Source organism: Solanum stenotomum, chromosome 5 (genome assembly GCF_019186545.1).
Source record: "Solanum stenotomum isolate F172 chromosome 5, ASM1918654v1, whole genome shotgun sequence".
Taxonomy (NCBI): domain Eukaryota; kingdom Viridiplantae; phylum Streptophyta; class Magnoliopsida; order Solanales; family Solanaceae; genus Solanum; species Solanum stenotomum.
In genome coordinates this window covers 4,089,235-4,102,288 of record NC_064286.1, presented here as the reverse complement: position 1 = coordinate 4,102,288, position 13,054 = coordinate 4,089,235, and the positions used below count along the sequence as shown (strand labels likewise).

Sequence of the window (13,054 nt, the reverse complement as noted above, 5' to 3'; positions counted from 1 at the left end):
TCAGCTATCATTATTAGCAAATATAAATAAATTTTTTAAAATAATGACTTTAATTACTAAATTTATATTTTTAATATTTAATATTTTTTATTAAAACTGTATATTTATTTATGTTTACAAATATAAATATATATATATATATATATATATATATATATATATATATATATATATATATATTAAAGAGTAAACCATCTTAATTATTTAATATTCAAATCTAAAAATAATATTATTCAAATTCAAACACATTTTAATTTTAACGAAATAAATAATAAGGTTAAGCCTTTCGATAATCTCAACGCCCCTAACTAATCTCATTTGATGGGATAGATACATGCATCGTCACATGAATATAGATTTTTATTCATATTGAATTTGTTAAAAATAAAATATATTTTATTAACTTTTAAATTTGTTAAATTGTTAAAAAACACTTTGTTGAAACTATATTACTGGCAAGTTCCTAACTTTGATAGTGACCTGATTTTCGTGATACATGTACTGCATGCACATTGATTTGTGTAATATATACTCGCCGTTCACTTTTATTTGTCACTTATTTTAAAAATAAATTTCTATTTTAATTGTCATTTTTGACATAACAAAAAAAAGATAATTATTTTTTTCATGTTTTAGCGTTAACATTAAATACTTAGTCTCCAAATCATTTTTCAAGACCTAATACTAAACATATGTAGGAATAATTTGGTAAACTATCTATATCAATAATTGTTTTCTTAATGGCGTGTCAAGTTAAATAGCGACAAGTAAAAATAAACGGAGAGTATACCTTTGGTTTATTTTAATTTTTGTGTATTGAAAACAACTAGTTTTAAATAGTTGTTTTTAAAATAATTAAGTGAATTATTGAGCTTTTTTCATAGTTCAAAATAAGTGTATTGTTCAAAGTTAAATAGACTTGTTGGATTTTTTTAATTTTTTTTTTTCATTTTTGCCCCTCATTTGTATCTTCTAGGTTATAATTTCAAGAGAGTTAATTGATTTTACTTTGAATTATTTATATTTTCAAGAATAATTTGAGAATAACTAAAAAGCAAACGTAAAAAGCGTTGTTTATTTTATGTCCTAAACTTTTTTTCTTAATGATGTGCATTGCCTCAATAATTCACTTATTTTAAAATGGAGGTAGTATTAATTTTTAATTTAGGAAAACTGTACAAACTATAAGATAGAAAAGAATATATCAATCCTAAGGATTAATTGTGGATCCAAGACAACAATAGAAAGATTTGAGTCAATTAACAAAAGGATTAATATATTAGCTAGGTAACCATAATAGACTAATATATTTTTTTTATTTTGATTTCCTACTCAATACTTAGTTTCTATATTAAAATTCAATTTATTTAAATTTTATTTAAATAAAAATGCTCCTTATATATATATATAAAAAAAATCATATCTAAAATTCAAACCTGATAAAAGACTTGATTTGTCAAAGAAAATATATATAGTAAACTTTCTCGGCCTACAATAATTTATAACAAGCCAAAAATATGCCACCCCTCTAATAATAGTATATATATAATTTCACTAGTTATCTCTTTCACGTGAAGAACGCTAGGATTAACCAATTAAATGATTATTTTAGCTAGGCTCTAGCAATATCTAATATTTTTTCCTATGTATAGACACATCCTACAAACATAAAATTACACATAAAAAAATCCAAATATCATAAAAAAAGTATTAGTAATGGCTAATACCAAAGACTCATACCACATAATTACAATGGATACCAAAGAATCTTCAATTCCAAATCTTCCAATGAAAGAAATTCCTGGTGATTATGGTGTCCCATTCCTCGGGGCAATAAAAGATCATTACGACTTTCATTACAATCAAGGTGCTGATGAATTTTTCAGGTCTCATATGGAAAAATATGATTCCACTATCTTTAGAACTAATGTCCCTCCTGGTCCTCTCAATGCTCGTAACTCCAAAATTGTTGTCCTTGTGGACGCGGTTAGTTAACCCATCCTTTTTTATAATTCCCAAGTCGATAAGGAAAACTACTTTGAAGGTACTTTCATGTCCTCCCCATCTTTCAACGGTGGTTATAAGGTTTGTGGTTTTCTTGGTACAACTGATCCTAAACACACTACACTAAAAGGTCTTTTCTTGTCCACACTAACTAGATTGCATGACAAGTTCATTCCTATGTTTACTACCTCAATCACTCAGATGTTTACAGTCTTGAAAAAGAATTGTCTGAGAAAGGAACGTCTTACTTCAATCCCATGAGTGATAACTTGTCGTTTGAATTCCTCTTTCGATTGTTTTGTGAGGGGAAAAATCCAGTTGATACAAGTGTTGGTACTAATGGACCAAAAATTGTTGATAAATGGGGTTTTCTTCAACTAGCTCCATTGATTTCACTAGGCCTTAAATTTGTACCAAACTTTCTTGAAGATTTGGTGTTGCACACTTTCCCTCTACCTTACTTCCTTGTAAAAGCAGATCATCAGAAACTATACAATGCGTTCTATAACTCCATGAAGGATATTTTAGATGAAGCGGAGAAACTTGGAGTTAAAAGAGAAGAAGCTTGTCATAACTTTATTTTCCTTGCAGGATTCAATTCATATGCCGGTATGAAAGTGTTCTTTCCATCTTTGATAAAGTGGATCGGAACATCAGGACCTACTTTACATACTAGGCTTGTTAAAGAAATCAGGACCGCGGTTAAAGAAGCAGGAGGGGTAACTCTTTCAGCTATAGATAAAATGCCTCTTGTTAAGTCTGTGGTTTATGAGACCTTTAGAATGGACCCTCCAGTTCCGTTCCAAACGGTTAAGGCTAGGAAAAATATAATTGTTTCTAACCACGAAGCATCGTTCTTGATCAAGAAAGATGAATTGATATTTGGATATCAACCATTGGCTACAAAGGACTCAAAAGTTTTTAAGAATGCGGAGGAGTTTAATCCAGATAGATTTGTGGGATATGGAGAGAAGTTGCTTAAGTATGTGTATTGGTCAAATGGTAAGGAGACTGATAATCTAACTGTGAACGATAAACAATGTCTTGGTAAAGATCTGATAGTGTTATTGGGAAGGCTATTAGTGGTGGAGTTTTTCATGCGTTATGATACTTTTGAAATTGAATTTGGAAAACTCTTGCTTGGTTCAAAGGTGACTTTTAAGTCATTAACCAAAGCAACATCATGAATATAAGGGTTTGAGTATTTGTAATAAGGATGAACTATCTCATAAGATTTATAAAAATAATCTAGCTAGGGGTAGTTCAAAATACAACTTTTCATAATGAAAGAGTGTAATTTTCTATATTTTAAGTTTGTATTAATATCTACGCGATGTGTGGACGATAAAATATTATCTTGTAATATTTGTTTGATCATATTGAATGGTTATTGTTAATTAGTACAAACTTTCTTTGATATAATGAGGTTGGTATTTCATCAATGACTAAACTAATAAGTCATTCTCGAGTGTTCTTGGTAGTCATGTTAAATCTATATTATTATTTCTTTTGTTTCAATTTATGTGAAGAGATTTGACTATGATACATACATTAAGAAGGTTTTTTGAAGCTGAAATCATCCTATAAATGGTAAAATGAAAAGTTTAAAACTAAGTTATTACTAACTATTCAAGGAGTCAGATCTCCTCTTATGTGTTTTTCGACTTTTTGATGAATGAATGCTTAAATAGAATTCACAATTGACAAAATAGTAATTTAAATAGTACTATTTATGTTAATATTAAAAATCTATTTTTATTAATATAAGTGACATGCGCAAGACACACGTACTCTAAACTAATCATATGAACAATATATCTAAACATCATAAAATTATCTTACGAAGCTAAAAAGTAAATATATATTTCTTTCATTATAAGATAGTAAAACAATCATAAGTACTACTATTAGATATATTAAATCATCTCTAATATTTATTAAATTTTATATCTACTAAAACTTTCATCAAAATATAAATACCTAAATATTTGAAATAAACTAGCCACAAAGCTCTAATTTTAGTGGTGACAACGACTAAATAATTTTTCAGCCATATTTTTTTATTAGAAAGCATTTGTACGATTAGTAGCGACTTAGGTAAGAGTCGCTACAAAAGCAAGAGTTTTTGTGGCGATGTTTCGTGTCGCCTCAAAAACTCTTTTTGTAACGACGAAATAATTAGTTGTCACAAATAACACTTTTTATTATAGTATTTTAAACTTGAGATCAAATAAAATTAGAACTTATTTCCTCGTCTTTATAAAATAATAGATCTCTCTTGCTATGCTTTTACAACAAATAAAGTTACTTACAACTTACAAGTCTTTTTTAAAATTTAAAAGACATGGATATAATTTATCAACCAGTGGTGGAATAAAGTAATAAAAGGAGATGGTAAGGGTGACAAATTTGAAGGGTATATTTCAAATATTATGAGAAATCATTGGACCTTTCTTTTAACCAGTTTTTAAGAGAGAAGAAACCTTTTAATATTGGAACAAAGGAAGTCTATATATACTAACAATAACCATTCAATAAGATCGCAAATATAACAAGATAATATTTTCTCATTACTAATTTCACTTTATTGATCAGCAAATTTCAATACAAACTTAACGAAGGAAATTACACTCTTTTATTGAAAGCTAGATTTTGAACTATATATATAATCTTGTGAGGAAGTTCTTTATTTTGAAAATACTAAATCCATTATATTCATTTCACTTCATGATGTTGCCTTGGTTATTGACTTGAAAGTCACCTTTGATCCAAGCAAGAGTTTTCCAAATTCGATTTCGCATGAAAAACTCCACCACCAATACCCTTCCCAATAACACTATCAAATCTTTACCAGGACATTGTTTATCGTTCACAGTTGGATCATCAGTCTCCTCACCATTTGACCAATACACATACTTAAGCAATTTCTCTCCATCCCCAACAAATCTATCTGGAATAAAATCCTCCGCGTTCTTAAAAACTTTAGGATCTTTTGTGGCTAGTGGTTGATACCCGAAAATTAATTCATCTTTCTTGATCAAGAACGATGAATCATGGTTAGAGATGATTATATTTTTTCTCGCCTTTGCACATTGAAATGCAACGGGAGGGTCCATTCTTAAGGTCTCATAAACCACAGACTTAACAAGAGGCATTTTTTCGATAGCTGAAAGAGTAATTACCCCTCTTGCTTCTTTAACCGCGGTCCTGATTTCTTTAACAAGTTGATTATGTAAATTTGGTCCTGATGTTCCGATCCACTTGATCAAAGATGGATAGAACACTTTCAAACCGCCATACGAATTGAATCCTGCAAGGAAAACAAAGTTATGACAAGCTTCATCTCTTTTCACTCCAAGTTTCTCCGCTTCATCTAAAATATCCTTCATGGAGTTGTAGAACGCGTTGTATAGTTTTTGATGATCGTGTTTTACGAGGAAGTAAGGTAGAGGGAAAGTGTGCAAGACCAAATCTTCAAGAAAGTTTGGTATAAATTTAATGCCTAGTGAAATCAATGGAGCTAGCTGAAAAAACACCCACTTGTCTACAATTTTTGGTCCATTAGTGCCAACACTTGTATCAATTGGATTTTTTCCCTCACAAAACAAGCGAAAGATGAAATCAAATGACAAGTTATCACTAAGGGGATTGAAGTAAGACGTTCCTTTCTCAGACACTTCTTTATCAAGACTGGTAAATAAAGATAAGGATGAACTTGTCATGCAACCTAGCTAGTGTGGACAAGATAAGTCCTATCAATACGGAGTGTTTGGAATTTGTAGTGTCAAGAAAAGCGCAAACCTTATAACAACCGTTGAAAGATGGGGAGGACATGAAAGTCCCTTCAAAGCGATTTTCCTTATCAACTTGGGAGTTGTCAAAAAGGATGCGAAAGCTAATAGCATCCACAAGGACAACAACTTTGGAGTTACGAGCATTGAAAGGACCAGGAGTGACATTGGTTCTAAAGTCTGTGGATTCATAATTTTTCATACGACACCTGAAAAAGTCATCAGTACCTTGATTGTAATGAAAGTCGTAGCGATCCTTCATTGCCCCCAAGAATGGGACACCATAATCACCTGGAATTTCTTTCATAGGCAGCTTTGGAATTGAAGAGTCATTGGTAGCCATTATGAATTTTTCTTATGATATTTGGCTTTTGATGTGTGATAATATGCTTGTAGCTAGGAAGGGCATATCTATAGGGTACGAAATTTTTTGGTACAATCCTATATAGTCCTTCACGTGGAAGAGATAAGTAGTGAAATTGTATCACTACTAGAAACACACGATTTTTCCATTGCGAATCAATGAAACTTTTTTCTTTGTTACAAGAAATGGTTTTCCTATCGAAAACGCATGATGGAAAATAAATTCTTATTGAAATACTGGAAATTTAGGACTCCACTGCTGATCCTATCTTGCTTCGCCCTAGAAGATAATACCAATGTGTTGTTTCAATGTCCAAGTTTTTTTTTATATAAAGGTTTAGCCTTTAAAAATTCAAGTTAACAAATTTAATAAGATGATAAAATATATTTTTATTTTAAAAAAAAATTCCATATAAACAAAATATATATTCCATTTCCATAACAGGTAAAATTGGTTAGGGGCCGGCATTGAAGATATCGAAATGCCAAGTCCAAGGAGGTTTTAAAAAAGGGAAAAAGGACGAATATACCCCCGAACTTTCGTAAATGGTATGTGTATATCCCTCGTTATACTTTTAGGACACCAGTATCCTTACCGTCCAAATTTTGGAGCATATATATCCTTTAAACTAACGGTGATACACGTGTCTCAATCTTAACCGTCGATTTAATATTTGTTAAATTTCCTACCCAAAATTAAAAGACCCACCCAAATTAATTTAAAAACCCAACCAAATACCAAATACCCACCCAAAAATCCCCAAATCAATTCTCTTAATCTCAGATGGTATTCCAACCCCAAAAACCCTTCTCTTTCTCATTTACCTCTTCTCCCTAAACAAATTTCAGACAAATCTAACCCTAATACTAAACCAAATCCTAATTCTAGTATCAGTCCTTGTGTCAATCCTACGATGGCCTTCTTCTCTACACCAAAACAGAAAGATTATAATATCCATTTCAGTCGTTGTTGGCCTTAAACCGTCATATGCAAAAGATGTAATGGACAAAAGAGTTAAGGTTTAATGGTCGTATCTAATACAAAGGTTGTGTGAAGTCTTTCAACAGTGCTTCCGGTGAGATTTGATCATTTATAATGATGGTAATGAGTAAATGATTGATTAAGTTAAAGAAAAGATTAAATGGGTCAAGAAACATGTGAGAAAGTTGAGGAGAAAATGGAGGATGATTCTGGGGATGAAAATGGTTGGATGGGTCTTCCTCTCATGAAGTTGATGAGAAATTGGAGGATTTAGTGTTGAGGATGATTTGGGGATGAAGATCCGAGGGGGGGGGNGGGGGGGGGGGGGAAGATGATGTTAAACAAGTGTTTAAGTTGCTTAATTTGAAATTAAGTGAATTAATTTGGGAGATTTGGCCGGTTTTTTGGTTGTGGGTATTATGTATTTGGGCGGGTTTTTAGATTAATTTGGGTGGATTTTTTAATTTTGGATAGAAGTTTAACAAATATCGGATCGACTGTTAAGATTGAGACACATGTATCACCGTTAGTATAAAGGATATATATGTTTCAAAATTTGGACGGTAAGGATACTGGTGTCCTAAAAGTATAATGAAGGGTATATACATACCATTTATGAAAGTTCAGGGGTATATTTGTCCTTTTTCCCTTTAAAAAATAAAATAAAATTATATATATTAATTATATGAAAAAACAGAGAAGATTCAATATTTATTATATATATGTTACATGATAATACACTTATTATAGAGCTTTTTTCCCCTAACATTAGAAATGTTTTTCAATTTAGGGGCATATAAATTTGTCATTCTCAAAGATATGATAATTGACTCAAAAAGACAATTATTGGACTTGTTACTTGTTAGTGTTAGGGTTTTGTCCTGATTTTCTTACCATAATTTAAGATTTATTTTTTCTTAAAGAAAAGACAAAACATTACCATAAATGTTTTTACTTTTCCTGAAAGGAAAATATAATATTCTTTCATATTTGGTTTATTCTTTCCTTTTAGGAAAAAGTTTTGGAGTAGCTAGTCCTTTTCTAGGAAGAAAAGGTTTTAAGACTCTACAAATATCGGTTTGTTTCTTCTAACATAATAACATAATAGAATCCACAATGTAGTTGTTTAGTGAGTTTTGTTTATGGGGAGATTTAATCTCTCAACAATTTTAATATTTTTCTTTATATTAGTTTTCATATAATAATATTAGTTTTTAGTATAAGTTTTTGTCATCTAACTTATCAATCATATTATTTGCAATTGTAAGCTTCCGCATGACGCCCTAATCACCCATCAGAACCCAACAAGTGGTATCAAAGCACATCGTTCAATGATCCAATGGTTCAACAAGATTGAAGAAGGTTCAAGTGGTTTCAAATCAATTTGCAACAAATTTGATGATAATGAAGATTTTTTTTTTTGCTACTACATGTGGAGAAAAAAAATTTCAAATATATTTTCAACAATATCCTGCTGCTTCATCCTTAAAAACAAAATCAATTTTCAACCCATCTTTGCTTTAATACATGGGCTCCAACTTTCAACCCCTGCAATTTTTAATGTTGAGGCTCCACTTTTAACTCATGCATCTCACTTTTAACGCATGAGCTCCACTTTTAACTCATGCATCTTACTTTTAACGCATGCATCTTACTTTTAACGCATGAGCTTCACTTTTAACTCATGCATCTTACTTTTAACGCATGAGCTCTACTTTCAACTCTGCTTATAACTTTTAACACAGGGCTCCAATTTTTAACCCATGTCAATTTTTAAATCATGGTAAGCAGCAGTGATACATGAAGATTTTGTGAAGAACAAGATTATCAGGCATATGAAGAAGACAGATCAAGTTTTGTCAAGAAAATTCATCCAAAAGGGGAGATTTGTTAGGGTTTTGCCCTGATTTTCTTACCATAATTTAAGATTTATTTTTCCTTAAAGAAAAGACAAAACATTACCATACATGTTTTTACTTTTCCTGAAAGGAAAATATAATATTCTTTCATATTTGGTTTATTCTTTCCTTTTAGGAAAAAGTTTTGGAGTAGCTAGTCCTTTTCTAGTAAGAAAAGGTTTTAGGACTCTATAAATATCATTTTGTTTCTTCTAACATAATAACATAATAGAATCCACAATGTAGTCGTTTAGTGAGTTTTGTTTATGGGAGATTTAATCTCTCAACAGTTTTAATATTTTTCTTTATATTAGTTTTCATATAATAATATTAGTTTTTAGTATAAGTTTTTGTCATTTAATTTATCAATCATATTATTTGCAATTGTAAGTTTTCGCATGACGCCCTAATCACCCTTCAGAACCCAACAGTTAGGTAGCCAACAGTATCACTAATGAAAATAAAAATAAGAATCTATCGATAGAAACTGATCTAAAAAATAGACCTATGTCGCTAGATTTTTAATATCAATCGAGTACAGTTGATCAAAAAAATTATATAATCGACCTATATTAGATTGTATTATAAAAGTTGAAATTAAAAAAATTATCTAAAAAGGAATGTCATAATTATATTTATTTTCTCATACTATATCCTTAGTGTTAATTATCTAATTTTAAGTCTTGAATAAATGTATTTAAAATATCTTAATTTTTAAAATAAATAAATAAATGGAACCTCACTATTGCTACCAATACGACTTTTACATTATTTTTATTGTTTTTTGGACAAGGAATCACTCATTCCTTACTTTTTGGACATGCAAAGTCTTGTACAATGAACTCTATCAAGGAAATATTTCAAATTTATATATAGGTAAATTATATCTTATACAATAAACTCGATCAAGAAAATATTTCAAATTTATAAGCTTTTATTTTTAAAAATGCATGTTTATTCAACTCGATCACCATTACTGATAATTTTATTATTTTATCCTTGGAAACATCATATATTCACGAGCAGAGTAGTTACAAACAGGCAAATGAAATTTTTATCATTGGGATATGCAATTATCAATCATAGTGTCTTTTTCTGTTTTTGATTTGAATAATCTTATCTGATATTATTGGGATATGTAAATTGTCAATGGAGCCAAATTCCTTGTGTGTTTCCTGTAAAAAAAATTGGCAGATTTATTGATAAATTAATTTATTTTTAAAAATTTCTTTGGTACCTACATCTTTTATAGACCATTAAAAAATTATTACTATGTAATACTCATTTCGTCCCATATTAATTGATCACTTTCCATTTTACATGATGCTTAAGAAAAATAAGAAGACGATTTTACTAATTCACTCTTTAAAAAACTTCTTGGGAATTTAACAAACAAATATGAACACTTTCAAAAAAAAAATTTAATTGCAAGGGTAATATAGAAAAAAAAATTAATTAATGCTTTCTTGATTTAGTAAGGTGATCAACTAATTATATATTTAGTATAACGATCAACTAATATGAGACGGAGAGAGTATGTGAAATTACATGATAAAAATAATTTTTAGTGGCAATTAATTAATGATAATAGCTTAATTGCCGCTAAATATATTTTTTAGAGACAATTAATAATGACAAGTACATTTTAGCACTCTAAATGTCGATAAAACCTATAACAACACTTGATCTAACAACAATCAACTAATGTTGATAAAGGCTTCAACACTCTTTGTTAATACATATGCATATTTATTACCGTTAAAAGCTATTTTTATCATAGTGTGTACGTTAAATTTTTACCGTCTTATCCAATTATTGTGTAATCTCCTTGGATTGTAAGAGGTTTTTATCGTAAACTCTTTGAATGTTGTTGTGTACACAATGTTGAAAATGAGGGTTTGAATAATTTTCATGATTTTGACAAATAATGGCAACCTAAGAGTTTGATCTTTCGAAAAATGAAATAATTGATCCTATTTTTTTAATATAAGGTTCGAGCTTATTGATTATTGAAGTTCCTTTTCTTTGATTACTTAATTGCTTGGAATCTTCGATGGTATAATAATTGATTGCTTGAATTTTCTTTCTTTTGATGAAATGAAGTCTAACAATTTTAGGTTAAACATGATTATTGATAGAACATCTTGTATGGTGTACCAATCCAAGGTTAACACCATTCACTATTGTAGAGAAGTCAATCAAAATATGATTACAGTGTAATATCTCAAAAATTTCTAAGTTAAGATCCGAATCATTTTGTAACACTTCGTAACTCTACTTTTAAAAATTTGAATCGTTTGTCGTAAGTATATGAGCTTGAACCGGGTGATGTCCTACTTGCTCATGTGTTTTAAGTTCCTTTACCAACTGTATCAAGGGTATCTAAAGTGATCTAGGATTATAAGGGACCTCAAACACTCAGTCAAGTTCGAAACATTCCTATCGGCAAAGTTTTCCCATGAGTTCATATAAAGGTCAACTTCAAACGATCATATATTTCACCATATAATGAATTAGGTGACCTATGACCTATCAAATCAAATGTTTACGAATCTTTTTTCCATAGCCTCCAAGTTTGCCTTATTTCAAGTTCAGAGTAACAAGTTATGGTCGTTTTACTGGAACATACCCCGACTGGAAAATTCGGCGAGGTCACCTGCTCAATCAACAATTAGTTGAAATGTCCCAAAAACCTTAAGTCTCTTTCCATTTGGGTGATCTAAAGTCCCATTGGGCGACTCGCTGACTATTTCAGCGAGGAGACCTCTAGATCGCCGATTTGACTCACAAGATTCATTAAAAGTTTATTTTCTTTGATTTTTATGGTCTTCTTACGTTCCCAGAAAGATATTCTTGACCTTTCACCCTCAATTAACTTTCCTAAGTCCATCTTATAACCTAATATCATGATTATATATATACATAGAACCCATTATATAAGAATTTATTTTAATGTAATAACAATAACCATTCAATATGGTCATAATATAAATACAACCCCATTAACATTTTATCATAATTAATTTGCCTAAATAATGACCACACATCGCGTTGATATAAATACAAATTTAAAATAAAAAAATTACACTCTTTAATAAAAAGTTGGATTTTGAACTACCCCTAGCTAGATTGTTATAATATTATGAGATAGTTCTTCCTTATTACAAACATATATACTCAATCCCATATATTCATGATGTTGTGTCACACCCCAAATCCAGATGTGATGACACGTGTCCATTTCCCACAGGACACGTCAGCCTAACCCAACCACAATGATAGAGAAGTAAAAATACGAGAATAAAAGATAATAAATAAGCGGAAGACTTTAATTAAGACTCAACACTACCCAGAATTTGGTTGTCACATGTACAAACCTCTAAATAAAGAATTCGAATAAAAATATACAAGTCTCAGAGTATAGTTCTCGAATAGAACAAAACTGAAAGTAAAGATAACTCAAGGGCACGTCTGGAATGAACTGCTACCTCTCGAGTATGTCCAGAAGCTCAATCTGCTAAAGAAACTACTAAGCCGAATCTGAGAGAGAGCTGTCAACCGACAAAATTGTGTAGAAGCAAGGGTGAGTACCGAAAACCACAGGTACTCGCAAGTAACTCTAAACTAAGCAAAACTAGCAGCTACAAACAACTCCTTTCAATCCCAACCGAACCATCGAAACTTCAATCTAACATCAAACCAACCAACCTATACTAAACAGATCATATTCAACAGCCAGAACCAACGGTATATCCTCATCAACCTCCGATCAACAAATAAGAGCAAGTAGATCAAATTCCACATAAGAAGGGTAAACCGATACAATCCACACATCACAGACAAAGATAAGGCAAATGCGATGCAAAATGCAATAATGATGTCATGTAGTCGTGATGCATGTCTGTCCTACGATACACATCTGTTGACGTAATCAGTCCGCGCTGAATACTCAAATCAGAACCCATGGGGGCCACACATGGACCATGTATCACCGCCGGAACCAGATCCCATCGGCA

At 30.6% G+C, this 13,054-nt stretch overlaps 1 protein-coding gene and 2 pseudogenes across 1 annotated transcript in view; 2 read left to right on the top strand and 1 right to left on the bottom strand.

The window, feature by feature from the left end:
* The window catches only part of LOC125865455 (allene oxide synthase 3-like), an 11,246-nt pseudogene extending 5,108 nt beyond the window's left edge, over positions 1 to 6,138 (bottom strand).
* LOC125866233 (cytochrome P450 CYP72A219-like) overlaps positions 1 to 13,054 on the top strand; it is a 221,818-nt gene that overhangs the window by 114,709 nt on the left and 94,055 nt on the right. The window lies entirely within an intron of this gene.
* Positions 1,688 to 3,191, top strand: LOC125866236 (allene oxide synthase 3-like; annotated as a pseudogene).